This window comes from Pholcus phalangioides, unplaced genomic scaffold, assembly GCF_987345545.1.
Source record: "Pholcus phalangioides strain wild (caught in Gottingen) unplaced genomic scaffold, Ppha-v1.0 ptg000040l_1, whole genome shotgun sequence".
Lineage (NCBI taxonomy): Eukaryota > Metazoa > Arthropoda > Arachnida > Araneae > Pholcidae > Pholcus > Pholcus phalangioides.
Window position 1 is genome coordinate 3,758,052 of NW_028301626.1, and position 20,508 is coordinate 3,778,559.

A 20,508-nucleotide genomic window follows, 5' to 3' on the forward strand; every position below is an offset into this window, starting at 1 on the left:
TTTAAATGGGAGACCGGCTCGCATTCGCACCTCGAAGTTGGAAAACCTCTTAAATTGACTGCACATATAAAAACATTAAAAGTACTAATTAATATTAATTAATAATAATAATTCCAAAATGAAAAAAAAAATGCTTAAAGCTGTATAAAAATTCCAAAAATGTATTCTGTTTAATTTTGCATTCAATCGCATTCAAAATATTGAATTTTGGTATCAAATACTGATACATTGTACCGAATGCTCTTCTATAAAAGTTCATATTTAACAAACAGTGACATCTGCCGATTCCGACTCCAAAAATTTTTAATCTGGCAAAAACATCAATTCAAATAGCTATCGAATCTGAATCCCTTTTATTCAAAAATGCGAAGAAATCCAAACATTTTAGCAATTTTCAATGCCATAAAATTTAAAATAAAGCTCTTCAAAATGACATCTCCATTAAATAGGCAGCCTAACCAAGCCATAAAAAATATTTAATTCAAATATCAGTTATCCACTGTTTACTCTCAGAGCAGTTTTCAATTCAATATACATATACAAACACACACGTTAAAATTATTAATTAATAACGATAATTTCAGTAGAGGGAAAAAGTGCGTGAGCTATTGATAAATTCAAAAAATGTATTCTGTATAATTTTTACATTCAGTAGCATTCAAAATATAGTTACGAAAATTATGTAAATAGTCCGTATCTATCATGTTATTTTTTTACCTGTAACTAGTCCTTATTTTTTATGTCATTCTATGCCTGTAAATAGTCCTTATTTTTTATGTCATTGTATGCCTGTAAATAGTCCTTATTTATCACGCCATTTTTTGCCTGTAAATAGTCCTTATTTATCACGCCATTTTTTGCCTGTAAATAGTCGTTAACTCATATCTCTGTAAATCTCGCCAAATTAACAACAAACTTAACGAGTCTGATGATTTGGCTATGTCATAGAGCCAAGAGAAGTGTGAAAATCCTGCAAAAATCGTGGAGATAGTTTTGTAAGGTTTCCTCGACTGTATGTTGGCGCCACCGGGCGGAACTAGGAATTATTGAGTTTTTACAGTACCAAATCTCTCGTATGTGAGAGAACCCACTTTCTATTCAGCGTGATTGTGGTCAAATCGCTGCTTGTGAATACGTTTACATAGCTGTTCTGTGTGCTTTGCCATCTCAAGTGCTTGTGAGAGAGACATTATCCGTTATTATACCAAATACCCTTCTATAAAAGTTTATATTTAACACATAGTGACATTTACCGAATCCGCTTCCTAAACGTTTTAATCTGAAAAAAATAGAAAAAAAGTTGATTCTCAAATATCTATCGGATCCGATTCCCTCTGGTTAAAAATCGCAGAAGAATTTTAGGATTTTAGCAATTTTTAACAATAAAATTTAAAATAAAGTTCTTTAAAAATGGTATTCACGTTAAAATGAAGCCTAATCAAGCCATGGAAAAATATTTCATTCAAATATTAGCAATTCAACGGTTTACTCACTCTCAGAACAGTCTTCCATTCAATATACATATGTAAACATTAAAAAGGATTAATTAATAAAAATAATTCCAAAAGGAAAAAAAATGCGTAAAACTATTTATAAATTCAAAAAATGTATTCCGTATAATTTTTACATTTAGTAGCATTCAAAATATTGTTACGAAAATTATGTAAATAGTCCTTATTTACCATATAATTTTTTGCCTGTAATTAGACATTAACACATATCTCTGTAAATCTCGCCAAATTAGCAACAAACTTGGCGAGTCTGATGATTTGGCGATGCCATAACGCCAAGAGAAGTGTGAAGATCCCGCGAGAATCGTGGAGATTGTTTTGTAAGTTTTCCTCGACTACATAGTGGCTCCACCGGGCAGAACTAAAGGGTTTGTTGAGTTTTTACAATACCATGTGATAGAATCCACTCTTTGTTTAGCGTGCTTCGTCAAATCGTTGCCGGTGAATACGTTTACAAAACTGTTCTGTGAAATGAATCTGTAATGTCCTTCGAATTACTTCGCGCTTTGCCATCTTAAGTACTTGTGAGAAGCATTATCCGGAACAATATTATACCAAATACCCTTCTATAAAAGTTCATATTTAATCTTAAAAAAATAGGAAAAAAATTGATTCTCAAATATCTATCGGATCTGATTTCCTCTGATTAAAAATCGCAGAAGAATTAAAGCATTTAAGCAGTTTTTAACACAATGAAATGTAAAATAAAGTTCTCTAACAATCACATTCACATTAAAATGAAGCCTAATCAAGCCATGGAAAAATATATGATTCAAATATTAGCAATTCACGGTTTACTCACTCTCAGAACAGTCTTCAATTCAATATACATATATAAACATTAAAAAAGGATTAATTAATAATAATAATTCCAAAAAGGACAAAAAAAAATGCGTAAAACTATTTACAAATTCAAAAAATGTATTCTGTTTAATTTTCATATCCTTTTAATGTTTTCCTCGTGAAATAAAAGTTTCTACGTTAAAAAAAAATATATATATATATAATGTACATGCATATATACACAACGGAAATTTTCTAACGAACACTTAAATCTCATCGGAGCATAAAGAAACGAAATTAAAATAAATGGGAAAAGAGAGCGCAAGGAGAAAAAAAAGAGCACAAAATTCATGAAAAATTAACCTATTAGAGGAAAAAAAAAAACAATAAAATACCATTTTTAGGAATAATCAAAGCAAACACAAACATAAATGCCATATAATTATAAGAGCGTAACATTTAAATCACTTTGAAATAAATTCCATAAAACAAACAATGCGAAAGAAGAGTTTTATCTGAAACTTTATTATTTTTTCGGTGAAAAGAATAATAGATTATTAAAAAAAAATAACAACAATAATAAATAATAAAAATTGCATATAATATTTCCCCCCTAAACAAAAGATCAAAAACAGAATAAAGTAATACTATCAAAAGAAGAAGCACAAAAAAAAAAAATTATATTCTAAAATTTCCTTTACTGCCATTATGCAAATATTTCAAAAACCGAACAACGTATAATTAAAAACAGTTTCAAGCTATCCAAATTAATATTCAAATATTCCTTAATTTAAAAAGCTAATGAACAGGCTCAATTTAAAATTCTATAAAAGGGAGGAAAAAAGATTTAAAAAAAAAAGAGAGTCAAATTATACACATACATATATTAAAAAAAATAATAATAATAAAAGTAAATTAAAACAAGAGATGGTAGAGATATAGTCTTACATACACCGCTGAAATGCGAATTCCTCTCTTTTGTAAATAATTAAGAAAAAAAAGGAAAACTAATAAATGATAAGGAAAAAATTAAAAAAAAAAAATGTTAATAGCGCTCGATTTCATTTAAAAATTGAATTTTAAATAATTGAGAAACAAGTTCCATAGGGGAGTTCAAAAAGTATGAGTAAAAATACATTAAAAAGAAAAAAAAAAAACCCTATTCTTTTTTGGAGAGGAGGAATATTCGGGAGAATGAGGAGAAAAAGGAGGAGAAGGAGGAGAAAAAAAGTGCTGAATGAGTGGAAGAAGTGAAGCGAGTAGTTTAATTGATATTTAATTAAATTCATAAATTTTTTAAATGAGGAAAAGTGCGTTTTTATTTTTTCGTTAATTTTTCAAAATATATATATATGTATGTATGTGTGTGTGTGTGTAATTTTTTCCCCATTTTTTCATCCTTTTAAGCGGAAAAGAGAAGTTGGAGGGAGGAAAAAATTATATATATATATAAATGGTATCATTTTACTAATGCTGTAATGAGCCGAATTAATCAAGAGTTTTCTATTGAAATGCAGTCTTGAAACAGTTAATTTTATTTTAATTTTCTCCTTTTTTTCCTCCTCAGTCTCGATTCGGAATTTTCAAAAGGATGTAAAGTAATTTTTTTTTTTTTTTTTGATTCTTTTTCCCCATTTTCGAAAACGGTATTTATTATAAAGAAGAGAATTAAAGCGAGAAAGGAAGAAAAAAATAATTAAAAAGAACTAAAAAAAATTAGAATATATTATAATGATTGCTGAATTTACAATTAACGTCTAGAATTTTTCGAATATCATTTTTTTTTTTTTTTTTAATATATTCTAAGTATTCTTGGAATTTTTAGTACGTGTATATATATAGGCTTAGATAAAGAAGGTATTGATGTGAGATAGAATTTCATTGGAAATTTAAATTTTGGAATATTAGCGGTGGTGCCTGATTTCGGGGACTGTTAGGACGTCTAACTGGGAAGGAGCTGTGCTCGTTTTATTATTTAAGGGTTGCCAGATAAACCTGATTTTTTTATTTTTTTTAGTCATCGGTCTTGGCCATTTCGCGGAGTGGTCGGAGATCCCTGGCCAAAGCTAGAGGTGCTGATGTAAGACGGACTTCCGCGCAACTCAATGGGTAGTAAGTTGCCCAGGGCGATAGACCGGAATGAGTGAATGATGTAACAGACGGCCCGGGGCCCGGTAGGAGCCAAATCCATGTTTTAATCGCCAACGTGTGATGCATGTCTATATATGGTGACTGTATTGGATTAGCTCTATTAGTTCTATTTGATTAGCTCTACGAGAGGGAAAAAAAAGTGAAATTTGAGAGGGAAAAACTATTAAAATAATTACATAAACGTATAATTTTTTCTGCCAAATTTTGGAGGAAAAAAAATGATTACCGCATCGTGACTGCAGTTTGATGGGTTGCCATAACTGACGCGCGCGTAATTATCACGAAAAAATACGTTAACCTGACGATAATTCCGAATCGTGTCTCTTGTTATCGGACTTTGGCCAGGGATCACCGGCCATTTCGGGAACTGGCCGGCCAATGTCCGAATTTCAGACATTGATCGGGTCAATATTGAACGAAATTGGTCGATTCGCGGACCCCCGTCGTTAATCCGCCGCATCTCGGGTTTGGGCAATAACGTACAGTCGAGTCCTGCTATAACGGAAAAATCTCGCGAAAGACGAACACTTTTCTAATCCCCCAGATAAGTTTACATAGGAGCAATGCAAAAACCTGGAATTACTTTATAATGAAATTTCGTTATAGCAAAGTGATTTCGCCAGTCTCTAGGAGTTCGTTATAACGGGATTCGACTGTGTATATATATATATATTGCAGTAAAACTGTCAAAAAACAGAATCCCGTTGTAACGAACTCCATATATATATATACACAGTCGAATCCCGTTATAACGAACTCCGAGAGACCGACAAAATCACTTTGTTGTTTATTATATATATATACAGGGTGATTATAAAAAAACTATCCCGACATATGGGCCCCTAACTATCATACCATTCACAGAAACTGAATGAAATTTTGGCATAAGGTATTTTGATGTATGCGCTCAAGAATGATATGGAAAACAACAGTGTCACTCTAACAGTTACGGTTACAGTGAGAAAATTTCGAACATATCAAATGGCAACACCAAGTTTTTTGTATTGGAATGCGATCTCCATTGTGAAAAACCCTAAATAGCGTTCGAACGGCAACTGTAGCATGAAAATCACCGGCGGTAGATATATAAGGACCACCAATAAGGACAGAGAAGCGGCATAAAATAAAGCATTTTATTGTGTTTCACAAATTTTCCACACGACCTTGTGTAGGACTAATCAGGCTGGGATCGAAGAAACGGTGTGACGAATGAAACGAACATTAATGCTCTGGTGCACGGCAAAGTCCTTTTTACTTTTTCCTTGCCTAGCTCCGGGGATTTTCGTGCTAAAGGTGCCATTCCAACGCTATTTAGTGTTTTTCAGTATGGAGATCGCATTCCAATACAAAAAACTTGGTGTTGCCATTTGATATGTTCGAAATTTTCTCACTGTAACCGTAACTGTTAGAGTGACACTGTTGTTTTCCATATCATTCTTGAGCGCATACCTCAAAATACCTTATGCCAAAATCTCATCGGGATAGTTTTTTCATAATCACCCCGTATATATATATATTCAGAAAGTTCTGAATATTTTTTAAGAAATTCTAAAATTGATAGTATTGAAGCATTCGATTTTGAAAATTTGTTGACCAATATTCCACATGAAAAAACATCTTAAAATATTTGTGAGGGTTTATATGTAAAATACAAAAACATTATCAACTTGGATAAGTACTTTTGGAGTAATTTGGTAAAATTTTGCATTTTTGTGAACTACTTGTATAATATCATCCATGTCTTAAATGAAAGGTATACCCATGGGCACTTGTTTTTCTAGTGCTTTTGCGAATATTTTTTTTTTTTTTACATTTCTATGAAACAAATATTTTCGCTGAACACAAAATCATGGGTTTAAGACATGTCAATGATATCGTTATTTTTAATTTTGAAAATTTTGTGGAATTAAGTGGTGAAATTTAACCAACGGACTTGACACTCAAGAGAACCAATCATGGCCCCCCCCTTTCTGCGGATTTCCTTGATTTTAAAATGTGTTTGTCTAATAGCATTGCTTTTATCGGCATTTTTGATAAAAGAAAAGAATTCAAATTTAAAGTTAATTTTCTATCTAATTTCAATTCTAACATTAGTATTTAGAATTCTAAAAAATACATTTTTTGGACAACTATCAAGAATTTAAAACAAAAAAAAAAAACATGCAATAATGTAAAGGACTTTCTTAAAGCTTTTTCTGACTTTTGGAATGTCTTGAGTGGCAACCGTCTTTCTTTATGGGTTTTTCAAACTTCACCAACGTTTTTTGACTTGATAGTTGACGTCATGTGGCGGCGCATGATTTGTGACACCACCATTAAAGAGTCGAATTTTTTGGTATGCTATTACAGTCGAATCCCGTTATAACGAACTTCAAAAAACCAGGTGTAATCACTTCATTATAACGAAATTTCGTTGTAAAGGAATTTGAGGTTGTTTGCATTGTTCCTATGTAAACTTATTTGAGGGATTAGAAAAGTGTTCGTTAAAACGAGATTTTCGCTATAACGGTATTCGTTAAAACGGGATTCGATTGTATATTTTTATTTCATATTTTTTCCAACTTTCGAACATATTTTTGTAGGGGGGTGTCAATTTAATATTGTGCTGTTAATGTATTTTTCGTATCTTTCTAGACTTTTTGATTTTCCAATTTTTGTATTTTTTCATATTTGCTTTTTTGACTTCCAAAGCTTGTTTTCGCAAAAATGTCGGCAATTCTAAGCCTTTTCTTGGCTTACCATCAGTTTTGTTGCTTGGGACAATGTGGGCGGGGTTCCCCCTTGAGAACGACCTCTTCATTGTTCCATTCATTTTTGTATTTTCCCATCATTTTATTTTCCTCTTATTTTATAGTTTCTAGTTATGTGTATGCAGCTGCCTTTAGCACTATACTCTGGCTTTTGAAATGCTTTAATTTTGAATTTATCAACACGTTTGTGTTTTTAATTCAGTATTTCTCCTTGAATGTATGCTATTGATATAATTTAGATACGTTTTGCTGAAAAGTAAATTGGCGAAATATAAAAAAAAATGGTCATTCGACACCCCCCCCTCCCATAGATAAAATTTTTTCTGATAGCAGGCTGTACAGTTTTATTGCGATTTCCCATTATAAAAGTTTTTGTGGGTTTTCAGGAGCAGGTGAAAAATGTTTTGAGGGGAAAAGAAAATGAAATATATCTATTATTTTTTGGGCTTTTTCCCTCTTTATTTACTAATTTTTTTACTCCTAGTTTTTTTTTAGTTTTTTCTGTGCAATGTTTTGTTTCGACAGGTGGTCACGCACACAGCAAATTAAAATTTATATCATTACTGCTAGTGCCCTCTCCCTGTTCTTCTCTAGAACATACGTATAACGTCATTGCCAATTCCATTTATTTATTTATTTATTTTTCCCGCATTCATCTATGTCCATTCATCTCACTTCCCCCAAGTCGTTCATGTTTCCTGTTTCGCAAAACGGAGATATTTTAGGGACCGTCCAGAAAATTTCGTGCAGGGCATTTGTGGGTCGGTTCTACCGTGGACGTGAGAGGATCTCTACGGTTTTGTGCTGTACGCATAGCAACATCAAGGTCGTAACTCAGGGGTGTTTAACCTTTTAGACGTTGTGGGCCAAAGTCAAACTTTCCACGTAGCCCGCGGGCCACCGCAAACGTGTTGCAAATCCGTTGAGATGGGACGTAAATGACATCAAGTCGTTGTTTTCACCTAACAATCATAAATACCGAAGTGCGACTCGTTGTGGTACAACGGATTTGCCACACGTTTGCGTCTTAACGGATCGGCCAAACATGGCCCCTGATAAAAACGGGGCCTCAAGTGATGAAGATTTTCATTTATTCTGGAGCTATTTCAGCAATTCTAAAATTGTTTTTGATTAATTACTTATTTCGTTAATTCTGAAGTTATTTCTTTCGATAATTCTCGGAATTATATTTTCAAGTTATTCTGGAATTATATTTTCAAGTTATTCTGAAATTATTTCTTCGAATATGTTCCAATATACAGGGTGTCTCAAAAAGTATCATCTGATTTGAAATGCGTAAAAAAACTTTTGCGAGAATGTTTTTGCATCCACTGGGAGTGGATTTCTGTGGACTACGTGAGAAACTCTGTCCGAAGCTCTCCACAATTTTCGTCTGACATGCGGGGAAGGCCAGGGGATTTCCCTTTACACAGGCAACTCGTGTCCCGGAATTGTTTATACCATCTCCTAATGCTTTGAGCGGTATTGTCGACACCAAGGTGTAGTCGACGAAAAGCACGATGAACAGTCGTTACGGACTCATACTTCGCGAATCTTGGAACACAAAACGATTTCTGTTGTGCAGTCGCCGTCTTGACAAACGCTGCAGTGGCGGGCGAAAAACAACAGCGTTAGCGCTACCTGTCGGCAACCGCGTGAAACTAGAGATTTCCCTCTTTCTACCTATATATTATTCGATCAAAACGGATCAAAAGCTGAATAGTCATGATTTTTTTTTTAAATCGGATGATTCTTTTTGAAACACTGTATATTTATTTCTTTCAATATTTCTTGAAATTATTTATTTCAGCCATTCTGAAATTCCTCTGTCACTAATTCTGAAACTATATCTGTCACCAATTCTCAGTTATTTCTTGCGAAAATTCTTAAATTATTTGTCAAATTATTATTTCTGTTAAAATTAAGGTCCTGAACCCCCCCCCCCAACTTTTTAACATGGACGTGGAAATGGTTCAGATGCACAAGATAGTGGAACGCGTGCTTCATCGATTTCTTTCATTTATTTAATCGTCTTTCAATGTTTTTCAGTATATTTCCTAAAAAATTACGTGGGCCACGGTGACGAGTTTCGAGGGCCACATATGGGCCGCAGGTCATGCGTTGAAGACCCTTGTCATTTAACAGGGGGGGTGTGCAATCTTTTCAGTCAGCGGGGCCAGATATGCTGTATTCTTTTCGCTTGTGGGCAAGAAACTTGGCCGCTGTGGTGGTCGGGTGGTCATAGTGACGGACTCGCATCGCGAGAACCTGGGTTCAGACCTCACCGCCGCCACAGTTTTAGTTTTCTGAAGCTGGTTTACTGTGGTTCCTAACTTCGAGACGCAAATGCGAGCCGGTCTCACCGTTGAAAAGTCTCGCCACGAAGAGAACAGACCTACAGCAGTACAAATATTCAAACATCATACTTCAACTCACAATTTGTAATATAGATGGCACCACTAGAAATTCACACACAACACCGTACACGCGCCCTGAGACTGTTAGGTACACATACGCATATTTCCGGCACAAACTCGATCGGTAGTAAATTTCCCGGAGTTGTGCTCGGTTCGAAAGAAAGAAAGAAGGGCCAGAAACTTTTGAAGGGTGACCGTATGGCACGTACCTTACAGGACATTCCCGCAATTTTGACCATCCCAACTTTTTTATCAGAGAGAGAGAGAAATATCCAATTTTTTTCCCTTTATTTTTTGTCAACGAGGCTTGAATTTTCGAAGTTAATAATTGAGATTAATTTCAGGACTTGGCAACTTACTCTCAGGATTTAGGTAATGTAGGGATAGTTAGTAGCTTGCACAAATTCCTCTAGTGCCCGTGGCTTGCAGGGATTCCGGTATTCTCAGGATTTACATGATGTCAGGATATTGGCTTGTGTGTGTGCCGGGACTCCGGTAATATCAGAATTTATGTAATGTCGATATAACGGTTTGCAAGGATTCGGGTAGAGTCCGTATCCTGCATGGATTCCGGAAGATTTAGATAATGTCAGGATAGTGACTTGTGTATGCCGGGATTCCGGTAGTATCAGAGTTCAGCTAATGTCGTGATAATGGCTTGCAGGGATTCCGGTAGAGTCAAGCTTCAAGTAATGACGGTAGTTTGTGAATGTCAAGATGTCTTCACTATCGGGATTCTGATATTGTAGTGGCATGTTGCTATAGTGAATCGCCTCACAAATAGTAAATTATGTAATATATTATCCGAGAGATGCCGCTGCACTCTCGCGTTTGCATCTGCGCAGTAGCACGACATGCCAGTGACGAGAGAATCTGTGTCCTCATAGCCGCATGTCTGTCTGGTTAATCCATTTGTTAATAAATAATACTTATAAGTTTATTTTCGTTCTGAAGTCGAGTCAGATTGTCCAACGTCCCGACCGCAGCTTTCATCACCAACCAAAATGGGGTGTAGGCAAAGCGTAGTGTCCTAGTAGTGTCCTAGTAGTACGAAGTAGTGTCCTAGATACTACTTCTAGGAGGCTTTAGCTTACCCCAATTTCCAAACGAAAGGTCGATTGCACTCACCCCCGATTTCTAAGAATTGCAGGTTTTTATCTAAATCATTGTTGGGCCAGATTATTTTTTATTTGGACGGCAAGCGTCGGTAATTCCTCATACTCCTATCGTAATATGCGACATTTGATAAGTTTACAAACAGGGAGATACACGTGAACTTAACACCTAAGACCTTTTTTCGAGGTCTTTCTAGTCCTACTTAATATAGGAGATAGATATAATTTACTCTGTGTTTTCACACAGTACGCTTACTTTCAGTGTATACGGAGTTCATTTTCAGCAAGCAAGGGAAAAAAATTGGTTCTCTATTCAAATTTTAAGTTTCCTAAAGCATACAATACGGAGGAAGACATCAAATGGAGGTGTAAAAATAAGAATTGCACTACAAAGCTGTGCACTGCTGAAAATGATACAATATTTTTCAACTCGGTCTTAACCTCACAACCACGGACCTGAGAATCCCCTCGAGAGTCAAATAATATCGAATGCCGTCAAAAGAAAATCTCTGAAAAACCATCAAAAATCATAAAAGAAGAAATTAGTGCTTCACGTCATTCTGAAAATATCAACGTGAGAAATTGGGAACATATAAGAAAAAATGTTCCACTGAAAAGTGCACTGATGAAAATGGTGCAATTGTTTTTCAAATACAAAAATACAGACACAAAGGCCACAACAGACAAATTATCCAGTCCGTTCATCAGTGAATATAAAGGACAAGGAAACCGTATGTGCAGATTCTTTAGTTTGTGACACACTGTATTTTCGCTCTCGAAATTGGTACAGGGTAATTTTTGAAAGCCTTTTGAGCATTTTTTTAAATCGAAACTATACCTCTGCGACGGACGGTTGATGGGGGGCCGCGTCACCACTTACAAGACACCCTGTATTTTTGCTAGGTTGAAATTGAAAAATGCATGTTTATCTGCATCTTATAAAAAAATTCCTAGAACGACACCCTATGTATTTTACATGTGTTCATTAGAAGGGACCGAGTAAAAATTCAAATACAGTCGAATACCGGTTTAACGAACTCCAAAGAGACCGGAGAAATCACTTCGTTACAACGAAATTTCGTTATAAAGGAATTCCAGGTTTTTGGTTTTGTTAGCTGCCAACTTTTGAAAATGAAAATTAGAGAGATTTTCGCGCTGACCCGTATTTTATGCTAAAACCACTTCCTAATAAATACAAAAGGGATTTTTACAGATAAAATAAGGATTTTCCACACATAAACTAGGGATTTTCCACACATAAATAGGGATTTTCGACACATAAAATAGGGATTTTCCACACATAAACTAGGGATTTTCCACACATAAATAGGGATTCTCCACACATAAACTAGGGATTTTCAACACATAAAATAGGATTTTCGACACTTAAAATAGGGATTTTCCACACATAAACTAGGAATTTTCCACACATAAACTAGGGATTTTCCACACATAAAATAGGGATTTTCAACATATAAAATAGGGATTTTCGACACATAAATAGGGATTTTCCACACATAAAATAGGGATTTTCGACACAAAATATGGATTTTCGACACGTAAAACAGGGATTTTCCACACGTAAAATAGGGATTTACACACATAAAATTAGTGTAGGGAATAAAATCCCTACTCAAAAATTTAAGTCAAATAAAACAGGGATTTTCGACACGTAAAACAGGGATTTTCCACACGTAAAATAGGGATTTACACACATAAAATTAGTGTAGGGAATAAAATCCCTACTCAAAAATTTAAGTCAAATAAAACAGGGATTTTACACACATGGAAGTTAAACCCTTGGGAATAAAATCCCTACGCAAAAAACAAGTGAAAAGTTGAAGGCCAAAACTTTAAAATGGTGATCTAAAAAAATAACTAAATATTGTGTTGAATCAGAAACGATGTGATTCTGCGCGAATGACCCCAAAATCATCGGAAGATGAAGGAAAGGAAAGCGTCAATTTCTGAAGAACACTGACTTTTTGCGACACTTGCTTGATGTTTTTTTCATTTCACATGAGTGATGATGTCAGTCTTTCCACCATGACCTATGTTTATGCCCGTAACACAACTTATACAAAAAGGAAAAGTCGGCCCTTTTCTGGAACGTTTGATGAAAGCAAATTCATCGGGGAATAAGTATCTTTAAAATTGATTAAATGTTTTTGCTTATCAGTATTCATGTTTTGTTGTATCGCACGTACGTGAATTCAACAAAAGAAATTTTGACCACGTGCGCGTCACTATAATCTTCCATTATTACCCAGGACTATTGGCTGATAAGCTATTTCCCTGTTTACGACGTGTGATGTCATTTCGAAAGGGGGGGGGGGAACATAGGCAAAAGACTTCTTCATGCCCCACAAGAAATTCCTTAGGGATTGTTTTCAGAAGCGGATTTTTTTTTCTAAATGAAGTAGGGAATTTTTAGGGACAATTAGGGATTTTTTGTGATTACCGTAAAAATTCGGGAGATTTAAGAACTTTTCGGGAGGTCGAGGGATGAAGCTAAAATTCGGGAGATTACCGGAAAATCCGGAGACTTGGCAGCTATGTTCCGATCTGGGGCGTTGCTCCAGATTACTTATGGGCCCGTGGCACACATTTTCACCTCAATCAATTGCCAACGGCATATTTCCCGATCACTTAAGTGACTCACAGCAAAGTGTCCCAGATCACTTGAGTAGTTCGCGACGGATTTATACATTATTTAAGTGACAATCGTGACACTTGAGGGATGATTAAATCAGCCCCGTACACATTTCCAGATCATTTCGGTGGCCCGCGACGAATTTACAAGTTATTGAATTGACGCGCGTCACATTTACAGGAGTAGTCGTAGTAGTAGTGCGGCCGTAGAAGCGTCTATGGGAGACGTCGAATTTCTCTACTACTGTCACATTTCACTAGTACTACTCTCCCATAGAGGCTTCTACTGCCCAGAAACGGACATATCATACACCACGATAGTGCAAGGAAACCAATTCTTTATTTCATTACTGTAAGTGCGTTTCTGGGCCGTAGAAGCTTCTATAATAGAATAGTAGCAAATCTTACAGTAGTAGAGAAGTTCGACGTCTCTCACAGACGCTTCTTCGGCCCAGAAACGCACATTTCATGACTACAACTAGCAGCCCGCGGCACATAGATCACTTAAGTGGCCCGCGACGCGTTTTTGAAATTAGTGAAGTAGCCCGCACGGCCGAGAAGGTTGAGCACCCTTGATCTAGCCGAAAAAGAATCACATTTCACTACTACTGCTAGCAGCCCGCGGCTCATACTCAGATCACTTAAGTGGCCCGCGACGCGTTTTTTGAAACCAGTGAATCAGCCCGCACTCCCGGTAAGGTTGCGCGCACCTCTTGATCTAGCCGAAAAAGAGTCATATTTTAAATGTTTATTCACTCCCTCCCATCATATATTCTCCCGTTAACGAATCCGTGTATTAACTTGTACAAGCGGCATGTCGGTAGTCCTCGTAATCTACCATATGGAAAAAGGGGGGAGGGGGGTGACTCTATATGTGTGTACGCCATTGTCTCTAAATTGTAAACCCGCCACCCACGCAGGAAAAAAAAAAAAAGACAACCTCTCCAACTCGGTGGAAAAATGCTGAATGTATAATGTAATTTGCGATAATGTTTTCAGTCTATTCGAAAAATGTTTTTCTCCTTGTTGAAAGCTATTGTTTCACATGTGTGTGTGTGTTTTTGCACCCCCTCCCCCCCTCACGTGTTTTTCCCACCTCATTTTGAACAGGGCGGGGTACCCCATGTACATACAATAATTTCAGGTATGGGAGTTTCTGAGAAGTATTGGGGGAGGGGGGTAGTAGTGAGAGGGGCTTCAATTTTCTACAATGTCCATATGCAAATAAATATTACTTGCTTACCACACAACCCGCTCTGACGCTACTCATCATCACGCGTGATGTATTATTCATTCAAATGAATTGTAACGTAAAACACACACACACACACTCGTGTACATTTTGTGATGCATTATTGCGTTACTGCGCCAAAGTCCAAAATTAACCAGTTCGCGAGTTGACTGGGCCCGGTTGGCGCGGTCCGAATTCCAGGGCTTCCGCAGGTCCTTGTGCATCGAGGTATATATTCTTTGTATCTATATGCAGTAAAACCCCCTCTTATTACGGACATCCCTCGAATGCGTTCGCTCCTCTCTTACGGCCAAATAATAATTTCTAATCGTATAATTAGAGTGAAGTATGCATTTTCAAACCCCTGATTAACGTTCACCCCCCCCCCCCTCTCTCTCTCTCTTACGGTCGAAAGTTTTTTGTAACGCCGGTGTCCGCAAAAGAGAGGTTTTGCTGTATTCCTATATATACCTATATATCGATCCCTGATCTTCTGATCGACTATTTCGTTTCCTTTGATCGTTAGAGTTGCCATAGCTAACCATAATTATTGGGGCCAGGATTTCCCTGACTGCGTATCTTTTATGCATTTTGCATATTTTGCTATTTTTACGCCATAGAGCGTTTTTTTTTTTTTCATGATTTTAAGTAAAGTAATTTCGAGGCATTTTTTCATGATTTTCAATAATTTTAGAGAATTTTTCATGATCTTCAGAATTGTAGACATGTTTTCATATTTTGGAGCATTATTTTGCATATTTCAGCATAAAACTTGAGAGGCGTTTTTTACCCCCAAGCAATCCGTCTTCCCTATCTTCATTTCCCGCAATTTCCGACTTTAGCAGTGATTGACAATTTTACTTTCTTTGACATCGTTCTTGGCAGTGTTTGATGATTTTTTGGCGATATTAGCTACTATATTAGCAATTTGCATTTGTGTTCTTTGTGGCATAATTTTTGACCATGAGTGGTAATTTCCTGTCATTTTCCCCGATTAAAATATGGTCAGCCTATTTATGAAAATATATTTTTAGTATTTACGGCATATTTTTAGTTTTATTTTAGGGCACAAATACATTTTTTATGGAGCATATTCTGCCGGTTTTTTGGTCCTAAAAATCCTAGCCCTAATAATTAAAAATGCCGTAATTATCACAAAAAATTCGCCAACGTCGCGTTGAACGCTAATCATTCATTCATTTATTCATTCATTCATTCAAACCGAGCACAACTTCGGTCTATCGCCATAGGCAATTTACTACCGATTGAGTTGTGCCGGAAGTATGAGTGTGTGTGTGTGCCCCCCTCCCCAAATCCCCCGGGCCAAAAGCGACTGTATACTAAGTGTACATTACACAAAATACATTCAACTGCCTGACACCTGACCAGCCGCCGCCCAGCCCTCAAAGTCCAGCCGCCCCTCGAGCAGCCGCCCAACCGGCATGGTTTCAAGGGAGCTGCCTCGCGACCGTTGCCTACAAGGAACAGCTTTTGCCCTTATTTTGTTAGAGTGACCGCTAATCATAGGGAGTGCTATGAAAAGTGACATGTCAAAGCACCAGTTTACTGACGAACTTTACAATAAAGGGAAAAACAAAGCAAATGTGTTTCATCAAGTACCCCCAGAAAACTTCTCCATGGGGGGAGGGGGTCTCCAGACTGGAGCCCTGTTAGACCGCAAAAAATTTTCATTTGTATTCACTTTACCAACAAATAAATTCCATGGCCCCCAACCAATTACCCGGGACCCAATACCCAGATTTTAGTGGGGGGCACACTGGATTTATCTCGGACTTCCGCTGTTGCAAATTTTACAATGTTAAACTACAAAAATCATTGAGATTCATCTAAGCCCCAACCCCCCCCCCCCCCCCGAAATAAAGCTTGTCAATGAAACCCCGAGGGCCCCGGACCTGGAGATTTGTCATTCATCCCCCTGTTAGGGCCACGAGAAATTTTTATTTGTATTTATTTCAACAACGAATAAAATCTAAGGCCGCCCAGTCAAGGAGCCGGAACCCAATTCGCAGATTTTTATAGGGGCCCCAGCCTGGATATATCTTGGGCTTCCGCTATTGCAAATTTTTCAAGTAGCAAGAAAACAATGAGATCCGTCAAAAGCCCCTGGAAACGAAACCTTTTAACTTTCCCATGAAGGTATATTTGCAATGCCACGCCTTAGGTACCCCGACCCCTGTGTGTTGCGAGCACTGGTGATACACTGTATATATGTATATTATACATATACATACGTCTCGGCATGGCCCCCCACAAGGGCAGGACTGACAGGGGCCGGAACGATTCTTACCACTTTCTGATTTTTCATACCATAAAAAACCGGATGTAATGATACATTACATGAATGAATTATCATGTATAGCATATCATATAGTACGATTCATCATGTTTACCAATGACGCTTGGGTTTACGCATAATCTCCGGCAAAAGTGATATAACTTTTTAGAGAGATTTATCACATTTACCAACGACGGTTGAGTACTACAGTGGAACCTTCCCTAACAGACACCTCCCGTTAGCGGACACTTTTCTGATCTCCGTTAAGGCTTTAGTCAATCAATTCAATCTCCGTTAGCGGAGACACTCGAGAGTGTGAACTGTAAAATCAGGCAAAAAAAAAAAAATTTCCCCAAATTCTAATTTATTAATTTTTGATCACAAACCGGAAGAAATTCGTAATATTCAACTAATATTATGTTTAATCATAAACTCGTGTTGGTAAATATGATAAATCGCCAATTAATTACTTGATTTACTGAACATAACTGTGGTCCAGGATCGTGAATTCGAACGTAATGTTGGTTTTGCTTCTACACTTTAATACGTGAAGAAAGCCAACATTACAAGACTGATAATGTTTTGAATGTTATCTTCTTCACACTTATTTTCATTTTTATTGCAAAATGTATGTAGTGCACGTATCATACGTGTAAAAATGATTAATTGGTTTAACGAAGCTTCTCCGAGTGGTTATAAATATTTCCATATTTATCAGACTTTCCAACTTTATTTGGGAATTATAAACTGAAGAGCCAAAAAAAAACTGGTACAAGCATAACAGGCTGCAAATAAAGAGAAATGGAATCAATCAGACTACGGCGCTGCGATCGGCAACGCCTATATAACACAACAAGTGTCTGGCATAGTTGTTAGATCGGTTACTGCTGCTACAATTGCAGGTTATCGAGATTTATGTGAGTTTGAACGTGGTGTTATAGTCGGCGCACGAGAGATGGGACATAGCATCTCTGAGGAAGCGATGAAATTTGGATTTTCACGTACGACCATTTCACGAGTGTACCGTGAATATCGGGAATCCGGTAAAAAATTAAATCTACGAAGTCGCTGCGGCCGGAAAAAGATCATGCAAGAACGGGACTAACGAGAATCATTAAACGTGACAGACGTGCAACCCTTCCGCAAATTGCTGCAGATTTCAATGCTGGGCCATCAACAAGTGTCAGCGTGCGAACTATTCGACGAAACATCATCGATATGGGCTTTCGGAGATGACTGCACGACACAAAGCTTTACGTCTCGCCTGGGCCCGACAACACCGACATTGGACTGTTGAGGACTGGAAACACGTTGCCTGGTCTGACGAGTCTCGGTTCCAATTGCTTCGAGCTGATGGACGTGTACATGTATGGAGACAACCTCATGAATCCATGGACCCTACATCTCAACAGGTGACTGTTCAAGTTGGTGGAGGCTCTGTGATGGTATGGGGCGTGTGCAGTTGGCGTGATATGGGACCCCTGATACGTCTAGATACGACTCTGACAGGTGACAGGTACGTTAGCATCCTGTCTGATCACCTGCACCCATTCATGTCCATTGTGCATTCCGACGGACTTGGGCAATTTCAGCAGGACAATGCGACACCCCACACGTCCAGAATTGCTACAAAGTGGCTCCAGGAACACTCTTCTGACTTTAGACACTTCCGCTGGCCACCTAAATCCCCAGACATGAACGTTATTTAACATATCTGGGATGCCTTGCAACGTGCTGTTCAGAAGAGATCTCCACCCCCTCTTACTCCTACGGATTTATGGACAGCCCTGCAGGATTCATGGTGTCAGTTACCTCCAGCACTACTTCAGACATTAGTCGAGTCCATGCGACGTCGTGTTGCGGCACTTCTGCGGGCTCGCGGGGGGCCCTACACGATATTAGGCAGGTTTACCAGTTTTTTTGGCTCTTCAGTGTACATAATCGCACGGGAAAAATTAATAAAATGTGGTGAAATTTAATCAGACATTCTTTACCGAGACGATTGGTAACTATGCACAACCACCGGTGAACCAATTTCAGATACAGTAACGTGTACATTTTATCACAGTGTTTCCCAAAGGGGACAATATCGCCTCCTGGTGGGCGATGGAATGTTCTGGGGGAGGGGGCGATAGAAGCTACGGGTATAACATAGGCTCCTATGGGTTCACTTGTGTCGGGGGCGATGAGAGAAAAAAAAAAAGTCTGATGAGGAGGGCGATGGAACAAAAAAGTTTGAAGAACTATGTTTTAACATAATTAATTAAATTTTAACGTAATTTAAACTGTAAAAGAAATAATTGCGACCGAAGCCAAACCTCGTGTAAATGTAATAGTCGTCTAAAAACGAGGTTCAACTGTATATCCCACCTTCCAATGGGTGTCCGTTATCAAGAGGTTCTAGTGTATGCATAATACAAATACAAATACAACGCCACAACAGGCAAAATGCCCAACGAGGTGGCTGAAATCGCCGGTGAAAGTGATAAATACAAGGAAATTTATGTAACCATGCCAAAATTCTCGGTAATTATGCATAATAACCGGTTATCATGCATAATTACCGCATCGATCACATTTACCGTAACATATAGATTTTTTTTTATAAATTTTTTTTTTCTTAAAAATACGTGTTTAATACTTTTCGCAATATAATTATATATATTTAAATAATTTTTTTCTGAAAGAGTAATTTATATTTTCAAACTTTTTTCATAAAACGTATAAAATTATTCAAAAAAAAAAACAATTTTTTTTTAAGTTTTTATATTTATTAAAAAAAAAAAAAGAACTTTCAAGATAATTAAACTTTCAGGAGATTTTTTTTTTTTTTCATAATTTTTCGTAGGTTTTCTTTTTGCTTTTTCCTTAAAAGAGAGAAAGTAAATTAAATATTGTAATTCCTTTAAAAAATATATATATATAATAATTCAACATTATTTAGACGTTTGTTGAAAAACGGTTTTCCTCACAAAACTTGTCGCGAGAAAAACAATCGTTTTTGTGTGTGTGTCTTCATTTTAATTTCAAGTTGTTTTGAGGGAAAAATAACACACAAAGATCCAGAATTTCACTATAACACGCTCGCGGTTTCTTCTCTTTTATACAAAAATACTCTGTTCTTTAAGAGTAAAAATGTAAATTATAGACAAGAAGAGAGCAGTTTTTTTTTTCCCTCTCTTTAGAGTTTTTACCACAAACAAAAATGCGTGAGTTAGGGCTGTTAAAAGTAAATTTATTCCGAAATTATTATTTTTTTTCGCTTGAATTATACATTTTAGTTACTCTCGTATTTTCTCACCGTAAACCCTTACGGAAAAATTTTTTTTTGGAAAAAAATTTCTTGGTTTGAAGGGGGGGGGGGGCTAGAAATTTTTGGAACAGATTTTTTTTTTTTTTTTTTCTTTGGTTCGTATGTCTCGCGTGATACCGCGTTTCGAACGATATTTCGTGTTGTTACCCAGGGACGGGGCGAATTATTAGCATCATCATCATGTAGTTGTCCTTAGTCGTCCTCCTTGAAGTGGGGGAAGTTTATCTTACTTTGTTCGACAAACGATTCGTTTTTGCGTGGAGTTTTCGCTCTTTGTGCGGTGAAAAAC

General features: G+C 36.8%; 1 protein-coding gene and 1 long non-coding RNA gene across 2 annotated transcripts in view; one reads left to right on the forward strand and one right to left on the reverse strand.

Annotated features, from left to right (window-relative positions):
* Positions 1-20,508, forward strand: part of LOC149065278 (caspase activity and apoptosis inhibitor 1-like) — a 277,778-nt gene that overhangs the window by 117,167 nt on the left and 140,103 nt on the right. The gene's annotated exons all lie outside the window — the stretch shown is intronic.
* Positions 1-20,508, reverse strand: part of LOC149065279 (uncharacterized) — a 174,723-nt gene that overhangs the window by 14,472 nt on the left and 139,743 nt on the right. Inside the window, exon 2 of the long non-coding RNA XR_016195653.1 lies at positions 718-970. This is a non-coding gene — a long non-coding RNA (uncharacterized LOC149065279). The remainder of the gene's footprint in view (positions 1-717; positions 971-20,508) is intronic.